The sequence below is a fragment of the Phaenicophaeus curvirostris genome, chromosome 32 (genome assembly GCF_032191515.1).
Source record: "Phaenicophaeus curvirostris isolate KB17595 chromosome 32, BPBGC_Pcur_1.0, whole genome shotgun sequence".
NCBI lineage: Eukaryota > Metazoa > Chordata > Aves > Cuculiformes > Cuculidae > Phaenicophaeus > Phaenicophaeus curvirostris.
This window is the reverse complement of record NC_091423.1, coordinates 863318-873183: the sequence shown is the minus strand read 5'-3', so window position 1 is coordinate 873183 and position 9866 is coordinate 863318.

Genomic DNA, 9866 nt, shown 5'->3' with positions numbered 1-9866 from the left:
TCCCGCGCGATGCCTGACGGGAGGGGGCGGTCCCGGCAGCTACCGCGGGAGATTTAAACTACGCCCCTGGGAGCACGGCGAAGAGGAGCGGGGCAGTTCGAGCGGGCAGGGCGAGAAGGCAGGGCGCAGAGAGGACCTAGGGAATAGGCAGAAGACACCGAAGACCATGGTGGCCACCCGGCAGAAGGTTAAAGCTGCTCCGTGTGCTGCAGCAGGCAGGGTGGATGCTGCCACCCAGACGGAGCCACAGTGGGTGCATGCAGCTACCCAGACCCTGGGCTGCAGGCAGTGCCCCCCTCCCACACCGGCTCGTGCCTCTGGTCCTGGCCCCACTTGTGAAAGCTGCGCTCGAGTGGGGGAACTCCTTCACATGGTGAAGGAGCTAAGGGAGGAGGTGAAGAGACTGAGGACCATCAGGGAGTGTGAGAGGGAGATTGACCAGTGGAGCAGGGCCCTCTCACTAACTCAGCAGCCTGCTCGAGCTAGTGTGTCCGAACATCATCCACCTGCAAACTGCACGGTTGGGGGAACAAGAGATGGGGAGTGGCAGCAAGTTCCTGCCAGAGGAAGGAAACCTACTCCCCTCACCCATACAGCAAAGCCCCAGATCCCCCTGGCGAACAAGTACCAGGTGCTGCAGGTGGAATCCAGCCCTGAGGATGAGGATGGTGGCTCCCACAGCCTAGAATCCTTCCCTAGGCTGCACCATTCTCAGAAAAAGATAAAAACATCCTCCATCAAGAAGAAGAGGAGGGTGATTGTTGTAGGGGACTCCCTCCTAAAAGGAACGGAGGGACCCATTTGCAGACCGGACCCGCTCCACAGAGAGGTCTGCTGCTTGCCGGGTGCATCAGGGAAGGAGGTAGCTAGAAAACTTCCTTCCCTGGTCCACGAGACAGACTACTATCCTCTGATAGTGGTCCAAACTGGTAATGATGACCTAACAAACAAAAAGGCCAAAGCCATCAAGAATGGCTTCAGGGCAATTGGGAGAATGATGGAGGGCTCTGGGGCACAAGTAGTATTCTGCTCCATCCCAATGCTAAATAGAGAGGAGCGGGAAGCCAGGATGAAGAATTCGATTAATACCTGGCTCCGAGCCTGGTGCGAGGAGAGGGGCTTTGGCTTTTTTGACCATGGGGGGGCTCACGCACCCCCAGGCTTTCTCGCTAAGGGCGGGAAACATGGGTCTCCTAGGGGGGCTAAAGCCCTTGCCAGAAACCTAGCCAAGCTCATAAATCGAGCTTTAAACTAGATGTGAAGGGGGAGGGGGTTGAGCCCAGGCTAGACAGGAATGAGCCTGGATGTGGGGAATTGGTGATTGGGAGAGGGTGCGCGGGCGAGGACCACCAGTACCTCACCGCACAAAAAGTGGGGGAGAACACACCTCGGGGTGTTAAGGGAGATGCAGGCACTCTGGTGTCAACTGATCCAGTTACCAGGCAGTAGGGAACGAACCCTGTTCCCTCTAGGAGGGCTGAAGGCTCGGCAGCTCAGCTGAAGTGCATTTACACCAATGCACGCAGCATGGGAAATAAGAAGGAAGAGCTGGAAGTTGTCGTAGGGCAAGGGGCCTATGATGTTGTTGCCATCACGGAAACGTGGTGGGACGACTCATATAACTGGAGTGCAGCTATGGTGGGGTATAAGCTTTTCAGGCGGGACAGGAAGGGTAGGAGAGGAGGTGGGGTAGCCCTCTTTGTAAGGGAGGACTTGGACATCACTGAGATGGATTGTGGAGATGAGGAGGTTGAGTGCCTGTGGGTCAAAATCAGAGGAGCCCACCAGAAGGTAGATTTTGTGATGGGGGTCTGTTACAGACCACCCAACCAAGGAGAAGCAGCTGATGAGCTCTTCTATAAACAGCTGTGGTCAATCTCTAGATTGATGCCTCTCGTTCTGGTGGGAGACTTCAATCTGCCTGATATCTGCTGGGTGTACAACACAGCAGAAAGGAAGCAGTCTAGGAGGTTCCTGGAGTGCGTGGGAGACAACTTCCTCGCACAGCTGGTGAATGAACCAACAAGGGAGGGTGCCCTCCTAGACCTGCTGTTGGTGAACAGAGAAGGCCTTGTAGGGGATGTGGCGGTAGGTGGACGCCTAGGACTAAGCGACCATGAGATGATAAAATTTTCTGTTCTAGGTGAAGTGAAGAGGGTGGTTAGCAAGACGGTAACATTAAATTTCCAGAGGGCAGACTTTGATCTCTTCAGCAGGCTGGTTGGTGAAGTCTCATGGGAGACAGTACTCAAGGGCAAGGGAGCCCAGGAGGGCTGGGAGCTCTTCAAAGGGGTGGTCCTAGCAGCTCAGGAGAAAGCCATCCCCGTGGTCCGGAAAAAAAGCCGGCAGGGGAGAAAGCCAGCTTGGTTGAATAGAGAGATCTTGAGGGATATCAAGAAGACGAGAAATGTTTATGGGCTCTGGAAGAAGGGACAGGCCTCTTGGGTGGACTACAGGAGGGAAGTGAGATTGTGTAGGGAAAAAATCAGAAGGGCTAAGGCTCAGCTAGAAATTGGATTGGCCAAGTCAGTGAAAGATAACAAAAAATCTTTCTACAAACATATAAATAATAAAAGGCGGACTAGGGAGACCATACAGTCCCTATTGGACACAGAAGGAACAACAGTGACAGGGGATGAGGAAAAGGCTGAGGTACTTAATGCCTTCTTTGCCTCAGTCTTTAGTCGTAAGGAGGGTCGTTCCGTCTGTGTACAAACCCAGGAGCTAGAGGAGCATAATGAGGCTCCCGTGATCCAAGAGGAGGTGGTCAGAGCCTTGCTAGCCCAACTGGACAGCTACAAGTCTATGGGGCCGGACAGGATTCACCCTAGGGTACTGAAGGAGCTGGCGGATGTGCTGGCCAAACCCCTTTCCATCATCTTCCAACAGTCCTGGAAGACTGGGGAAGTCCCACTGGACTGGAGGCTGGCTGATGTCGTGCCCATCTACAAGAAGGGTCGCAGGGAGGACCCAGGAAACTACAGGCCTGTCAGTCTGACCTCAGTGCCAGGGAAAGTCATGGAGCAGGTGATCTTGAGTGCTATCATGAAGCACATGCAAGAGAACCGGGTGATCAGGCCCAGTCAACATGGGGTCACAAAAGGCAGGTCTTGCCAGACTAACCTGATCGCCTTCTATGACAAAGTAACCCGGCTACTGGATGAGGGAAAGGCTGTGGATGTGGTCTTCCTGGACTTCAGCAAAGCCTTTGACACAGTTTCTCACAGCGTTCTGCTTGAGAAACTGTCAGCCTCTGGCCTGGACAGGCGCACACTCTCCTGGGTGGAAAACTGGTTGGATGGCCGGGCCCAGAGAGTGGTGGTAAATGGTGTGAAATCCAGCTGGAGGCCAGTGACAAGTGGGGTTCCCCAGGGCTCAGTGCTGGGTCCAGCCCTGTTCAATGTCTTCATCAATGATCTGGATGAAGGCATCGAGTGCACCCTTAGCAAGTTTGCGGATGACACTAAGCTGGGTGGAAGTGTCGATCTGCTGGAGGGTCGGGAGGCTCTGCAAAGGGATCTGAACAGGCTGGACCACTGGGCAGAGTCCAATGGCATGAGGTTTAACAAGGCCAAATGCCGGGTCCTGCACTTGGGGCACAACAACCCTATGCAGTGCTACAGACTCGGAGAAGTCTGTCTAGAAAGCTGCCTGGAGGAGAGGGACCTGGGGGTGTTGGTTGACAGCCGACTGAATATGAGCCAGCAGTGTGCCCAGGTGGCCAAGAAGGCCAATGGCATCTTGGCTTGTATCAGAAACGGCGTGACCAGCAGGTCCAGGGAGGTTATCCTCCCTCTGTACTCGGCACTGGTGAGACCGCTCCTCGAATCCTGTGTTCACTTCTGGGCCCCTCACCACAAGAAGGATGTTGAGGCTCTGGAGAGAGTCCAGAGAAGAGCAACAAAGCTGGTGAAAGGGCTGGAGAACAGGCCTTATGAGGAGCGGCTGAGAGAGCTGGGGTTGTTTAGCCTGGAGAAGAGGAGGCTGAGGGGAGACCTCATTGCTCTCTACAACTACCTGAAAGGAGGTTGTAGAGAGGAGGGTGCTGGCCTCTTCTCCCAAGTGACAGGGGACAGGACAAGAGGGAATGGCCTCAAGCTCCGCCAGGGGAGGTTTAGGCTAGACGTTAGGAAAAAATTCTTTACAGAAAGGGTCATTGGGCACTGGAACAGGCTGCCCAGGGAGGTGGTTGAGTCACCTTCCCTGGAGGTGTTTAAGGCACGGGTGGATGAGGTGCTGAGGGATATGGTTTAGTGTTTGGTAGGAACGGTTGGACTCGTTGATCCGGTGGGTCTCTTCCAACCTGGTTATTCTGTGATTCTGTGATTTGGTGCCGAAACCCGGGATACTCGGTTGCTAAAGGACAGGACGTCGCTCGCCTTCATGAGCCGCGGTTGGTGAGTTTAAAACGAGGGCGAGGACAAGGGATTTTGAGACAGACGACAAAATGGGAATTGCTTTGAGTAATGAACGTAATATTTTTGCTAGTATGTTAAAGTCCCTACTTTGTGCTAGGGGGGTAAAAGTTACAAGAAAACAAGTTGATCATTTTTTAGATTTTGTACAAGAAGTTTGTCCATGGTTTCCTAAAGACGGTACAATTAATATTGAAACTTGGAATAAGGTAGGAGATAAGATTCAAAGCTATTATACTATTCATGGGCCTGAAAAGGTCCCTATTGACGCCTTCACCTTGTGGTCTCTGGTTAAAGAATGTTTAAGAGGAGACACAGGTGATGAAAAGTGGGTAAGAGAAACGCGCTCCTCCATTAAACGACTGTATCCTTCGCTTCCCCATTCTAAGTCTATGGATGCTTAGGACGACTCAGGAGAGGTCGTTGATGGTTTCCAGGTACAAGTATACCCTGTTGTGCAAAGACAACATGCAGCAGGGGGGATTTTTAATGACTATGAACCTATTCCTTTTAAACAATTGAAAGAACTCAAAGTAGCGAGTGCGCAGTATGGACCAACTGCGCCCTTCACTGTAACGATATTAGAAACTATTGCTGCACATACTCTCCCTCCGTCCGATTGGAAAAGTTTAGCGAAAGCAGTTTTAAGTGGGGGTGAATACCTTTTATGGTCCTCGGAATATTCTGAACAGTGTCCTCTTCGAGCACAGACTCTAGAATACCAACAGTTAGGTATAACATATGACATTTTGGCAGGAGCAGGAAATTTCACTGTCCTCCATCAACAGTTAAATTTTACACCGCAAGCCTATGATATGATTCGACAATCTGGGCTTATAGCCTGGAAAAGGCTTCCGAAGTCAGGAACAAGAAAAGAGGAGTTGTTGAAAACTAAACAAGGGCCAGATGAACCATATCAAGATTTTGTAGCCAGACTATTACAAGTATCATCTAAATTGATAGAGGATTCTGATGCAGCATTGATTTTAGTAAAAGAACTGGCTTTTGAAAATGCCAACTCTGTTTGCCAAGCAACATTATGACCTTGGAAAGCGAGAGCCACCCTTAATGATTATGTAAAATTATGTGCAGATATTGGGCCAAGTTATGTACAAGGAATTACCTTAGCAGCAGCTCTTAAAGGACAATCAATTGAACAAGCAATGGCAATAATGAAGGGAGGACAAAAATTGAGAGTACCGGGCCCCCCAGGAAGCTGCTATACCTGCGGGCAGATGGGACATATAGCAAGAGATTGTAAGGGTAAAAAACGTTTTGGTCGCCCGCCCTTAACAAAGGAACCAGGGCTATGTCCGAGATGTCGCCGGGGAAAACACTGGGTTAACGAATGTCACTCCAAAAGAGATAGGGATGGTAACATTTTGGCAAATAATGTCGCCTTATTTTCGGGAAACGCGCAGAAGGGCTTGCCCCGGGCCCGAAAAATAACACAGGGGATTTACCCAGTGCAGGGAAAAAATCCATTTCATCCCTCATTAGAGCAACAACCGGTAGTGCAGGATTGGACCTCTGTACCACCTCCCACATCGTATTAACACCTGAGATGGGAATTCAAGCTCTACCCACTGGGGTTTATGGGCCGATGCCCCCCGAGGTATGTGGATTAGTAATGGGAAGAAGTGGGTTAACTATGAAAGGCCTGAAGGTTTCTCCAGGTCTAATTGACCCAGATTACGAGGGAGAAATCAAAGTCATGATGTATACAGAAACCAGTATTTTCAACTTCCCCCAGAATACAAAAATTGCTCAATTACTGCTACTGCCATTTATTTCCTCTATAGGACAATCGACAAGTAAAACTAGGGGAACAGCAGGCTTTGGCTCTTCTGATATATTTTTTATTCATCAGATAGGACAGGAACGACCAGAACTGCATCTCTGCATAGAAGGGAGGATTTTCGTTGGGTTGCTTGATACTGGGGCTGATGTTACAGTCATGTCCAAAGAAAACTGGCCAGAAGACTGGCCCTTACAAGTATCAGCTACTCATTTAAAAGGAATAGGGATGGCAAATGCCCCATTGCAAAGTGTTAAAATTTTAAGTTGGAAAGATGAGGAAGGACACGCCAGGACTGTACAACCTTATGTACTAACAACTCTTCCTATTAACTTGTGGGGGAGAGATATTTTGATTCAAATGGGAGCCTATTTGTATAGTCCCAGTCCTCAAGTTTCAAATACGATGTGTAATCAACGATATCTTCCAGAAAAAGGACTCGGGAAAGATTCCACTGGCCGCCAACAGCCGGTAGAAATTCAGGAAAAAACGGATCGTACAGGTTTGGGTTTTTCCCAGTAGTGGTCACTGGTATTCCTGCCCCCCATGCGGACAAAATCAATTGGAAATCTGATGAGCCAGTGTGGGTGGATCAGTGGTCACTGCCCCGAGAAAAATTGAAGGCGGCTAAAGAGTTGGTGCAGGAACAACTCGCCCTGGGGCATATTGAACCATCTACATCTCCATGGAACTCTCCTATTTTTGTGGTAAAAAAGAAAACAGGTAAATGGAGATTATTGCAAGATCTTCGAGCGGTAAATAAGACCATGCATCCTATGGGTGCTCTGTACCTGGGCTACCTAGCCCTATGGCAATACCACCAAATTATCAGAAAATAATAATTGATTTAAAGGACTGTTTTTATACAATATTGTTAGATCCCAATGATTGCCAGAGATTTGCTTTTAGCGTTCCTTCTGTCAATTACAGTGAACCTATGGACCGCTATCAATGGAAAGTTTTACCTCAAGGTATGGCTAATAGTCCTACATTATGTCAGAAATTTGTGGATAAAAGTCTTAAACAAACAAGACAGTATTTTCCATCATTGATTTGCATTCACTATATGGATGATATTTTGTTGGCTGCTGAATCTGTGGAATTACTGACAGCAGCCTATTCTCATATGGAACAACAATTAGAGCGAAATGGGCTGAAGATAGCCCAAGATAAAATACAGCGAACCTTTCCCTTTAAATACCTAGGATTTCAATTGTATCCTAAGTATTTTGCACCACAGAAAATTGCTCTTTCAGTACGACAATTAACAACCTTGAATGATTTCCAAAAACTTTTAGGTGACATTAATTGGATACGGCCATTTCTGAAACTCACCACTTCTGACCTCAGCCCTTTATTTAAGATATTGGAAGGAAACCCTGACCCTAATTCCCCTCGTGGCTTGACTGAGGAAGCCTCTCAAGCCTTGACAAAAGTGGAAAAGGCTATGACAGATGCAAGATTAAATTATGCTGACATAAATAAGCCTTGGGAATTAATTATTCTTCCCACTAAACTATCTCCTACAGGAGTATTGTATCAGGATGGAATCCTCTGTTGGATTCATGGCCGTCATGGTCAGAATGTTGTCTTAAAATCGTACCCCCATAAAGTTGCAGAGTGTGTGCAACAAGGTCGAAAATTAAGTATAACTTATCTTGGAAAAGAGCCAGTAAAAATAATCTTGCCTTATAAACCTGATCAAATTACATGGTTGCTCAATATGATGGATGACTTTGCCTTATCCCTTGCAAATTTTCCAGGAGAAATATCTAACAAGTACCCATTAAACAAATTACTCAGTTTTGCAACATATCACTCCATTGTTTTTCCCAAAATTGTAAAACAAGCACCTTTACAGGATGCTTTGACTTTATATACCGACGGATCTTCAAATGGTCGTGCTGTACTATTAGCACCGCCTGATCATTTTGTTTGGGTCTTACAAGATGTTTCTGCACAAATGGCTGAACTATATGCTGTTTACCAGGCATTATTAAAATATGCGCAACCTTTGAACATTATTACTGATAGTTTGTATATTGTACAGGCTCTGTGTATGCTTGAAACAGTACCGATAACACATTCTAAAGTAACTTTCATTCAACAGCATTTAAGTCTTATACAGTCCCTGTTGCTGCAAAGGGACTGCCCGGTTTTTGTGGGGCACATTCGTAGTCATTCTAACCTGCCTGGTCCTATGGCAGAAGGCAATCAATTAGCTGATGATCTGACGAAACCACAAGTATATAATATATGTAAAGCTAAACAACTCCATGAATTACATCATTTATCTGCCCGTACCTTAAGAAAAATGTGTAATATTACACGAGAACAAGCACGATTGATCGTTAAGGATTGCTCCTCTTGTGCTCCATTACTGCCTGCCCCTCACTACGGCGTTAACCCTAGAGGCTTGTTGCCTAATGATTTATGGCAAATGGACGTTACTCATATTCCAGCTTTTGGGAAACTTTCGTATGTTCATGTCACCATAGACACTTTTTCACATTTTTCCGTTGCATCTGCTCTGTCAGGGGAGAAATTATCGCACGTATGTACACATTTACTTCATTGCTTTAGTGTTATGGGGATTCCGAAAACGATAAAACCTGACAACGGCCCTGCCTACATTAGTCAAGGATTCAAAACCTTTTGTCAACAATTTTCTATTCAACACAAGACAGGCATTCCGTATAACCCGCAAGGACAAGGTATAGTTGAGAAATACAATCACCTTCTAAAAACTCAAATTAATAAACTAAAAAGGGGGACATGGGGAATAAAGGATACCCCATTTTCCTTATTATCACATGCCTTATTTGTTCTGAATTTTTTAACATTGGATGAAGATGGTCAGTCTGCTGCTGACAGACATTGGGATTATAAAAATAACAATAAGCCTGAGATATATTGGAAAGATCCAATGGATGGAAAAATACGTGGTCCTGATCCGGTACTAATCTGGGGCAGAGGGTATGTTTGTGTTTTTCCAACAGATGAAACCTCACCCCAGTGGATTCTGGAACGGTGCGTCCGACATGCCAAAAACAAAAATGGGAAAACTGCGGAGACGAATGAAAAGACTGTCGTTGAGCAGAGACTGGGAGATGGGGATCCGGCTGTTAGCAATGTTGCTGAGCACCCTATGGCTGATACAACACGGATGTAAGGCAGAAACATATTGGGCTTTTGTCCCCAACCCTCCTGTTATCCATCCAGTCACATGGGAAGAACCAGTGGACATACCTGTATACAATAATCAGACTATATTTATGGGACAATATTCTGATAAACATATTATGGCCTTTTCAGCAAACTTTAACTTTTCTGGAAAAATAGATGGAAATCCAATGTGTTTTCAGACTAATCATACTGAATTATTGTGTGAAGAAGTGATTGTTCAGCATGATTGGGATACTAATGTGTCGGCAGGGATTCATTGGGCTTTAGATTTTTATTATCCAAATCTTAAGAATGGAAGTAAAGGTTCTGGAGTACCCCCGCCGCATATTCCCCCATGTCGAAATTTATCTCCTCCAAAGATGGATTTTGCACCATCTTGGAGAGTGTGTCACGCTAATGAAACAACATGTTCAAATACATCTCTATGTGACTGGAATATAATTAATAAACAATTGCGGCCAATAAAT